Genomic DNA, 2,126 nt, shown 5'->3' with positions numbered 1-2,126 from the left:
TGGGATGGAGACCATAATCTACAAAACAAATTAATCTGATTCCATCTATCCACCCAAAAACATTCAGTTCCGGAAATGATGTACACAAATTCTGTACTAAAAGAAAAAAGAAATCTTGCTAAAGCAAGGAATCGAAAACAACATCGCCTTCCTTATTTTTAGAAAAAAGATTAGAACATAGACAGCCACCCAAGGCTGAAATTGAATCCAGGTCTCTTGATGCTGTGAGGTAGCAGTACTAACCACTTGGATATAGAACTCTTATTTGGCCCTCTAATGTGTTCCTCAGCACTGATGCATTGTTTACTTGTTTATTTTTTTTCTGGTTTAATCAATATACTTCGAGTTTTGCCATTACTTGCTGTACTTGAAGTAGGATTCATGATTGTTTCTTTAATCTCTGTCCCGTTACTTGATTTTTAAACTGCATTGTCTGCTTCACCCCTCCTCCCCATTTACTAGTTTAAAGTCTAAAATGTCCTTCTGACCTCTCTATTTAGTCTTCGCACCAGGTCATGAGTCCCAGATTAGTTCAGCTGGAGTCCATCCCAACACTACAGTTCCTTCCTAGCGTGTGTTGTCAGTTAAGTTGTTTTTATTGCAGCAGTTGAACCATAGGAAAGTCTGGAAAGATAGGTTGCTCATTATATTGACCACCATTGTTTATTCAGACGCATTACACTATTTTTTCCAGTCATCGATATACCATAGTATAATATTTACCATGGAAAAATGTGTTGGGAATTCTTCTGCAATGATTTGCACTGAGAGTGTACTGGGACCTTGATCAGATGGGCCAATGGGCCAAGAAATGGCAGACAGGGTTTAATTTAGATAAATGTTAGGTGTTGCACTTTGGTAAGGCAAATCAGGGCAGGGCGTATACAAATAATGGTAGAGTCCTGGGGAGTGTTGCTGAACAAAGAGACCTAGGGGTGCAGGTAGACAGGGCAGTGAAGAAGGCATTTGGCACATTTGTCTTCATTAGTCAGTGCATTGAGTACAGGAGTTGGGATGTCATGTTGTGGCTGCGTAGGACATTGGTGAGGCCACTTTTAAGAATACTGTATTCAATTCTGCTATAGGAAAGATGTTGTTAAACTTGAAAGGAATCAGGGGTTTGAGCTATAGGGAGAGGCTGAATAGGTTAGGGCTTTTATGCCTGGAGCATCTGAGACAAAGGGGTGCCCTTACAAAGGTTTATAAAATGACAAAGGCACGAATAGGGTGAACAGCAAAAGGTCTTTTTCTCAGGGCAGGGAGTCCAAAACTAGAGGGCGTACGTTTAAGGTGAGAGGGGAAAGATTTAAAAGGAACCTTGGGGCAACTTCTTCATGCAGAGAGTGGTTTGTGTATGGAATGAGCTGTCAAGGTAGTGGCTGAGGCAGGTACAGTTACAACATTTAAAAAGCATCTGGATAGGTCTATGAATAGGAAGGATTTAGAGGGATATGGGCCAAATGTTGGCAAATGGGACTAGATTAGTTTAGAATATCTGGTCGGCATGGATGGTTTGGACTGAAGGGTCTGTTTCCATGCTGTATAACTGTATGACTCTATTTAAATATTCAGTAATCATTATCTTTGAAAAGAGAGGTCCTGCCATTGAACATTAAAAAATATCCAAGCTCCTGCTACACTTGATTGACAATCAGTTTTGAAATGGAAATAGAACATTGGCCACAAGTTACAAATGACCTGTAGGGGTTTATGTTTCAGTGGACTCTTTTGTGTCACTTCCCAGGATTTTTCTGATTGCTGGAGCTGAATTTCAACCAGAAATACTTATCTCAGCAGGAGGGGAGCAGTGGTCAAGTGACGGCTGTAATGTGCTCACATCTCTGCCTCTCAACACAGTATCTTAAATCTTAAAACTGAAAGAACAATGTGTTCTAGTCTATTCCAAACCTACCAATAAAATAATTCAATGAGCAGTTGACAGTTTTGTCTTGGAAAACCCCCCCACTCCTCCCAAATTTGGGAATGGCACTCGCTTATGAATCTTGAGGACTATGTGATGCCATAAACCACATCTCCAAAACAGAACCCATTCAAGGAAGAGATACTAGGAACTGCAGATGCTAGAGAATCTGAGATAACAAGGTGTAGAGCTGGATGAACACAGC

The sequence above is a fragment of the Rhincodon typus genome, chromosome 10 (assembly GCF_021869965.1).
Source record: "Rhincodon typus isolate 14 chromosome 10, sRhiTyp1.1, whole genome shotgun sequence".
In the NCBI taxonomy this organism is placed as follows: Eukaryota; Metazoa; Chordata; class Chondrichthyes; order Orectolobiformes; family Rhincodontidae; genus Rhincodon; species Rhincodon typus.
Note: the sequence above shows the minus strand (reverse complement) of the source record.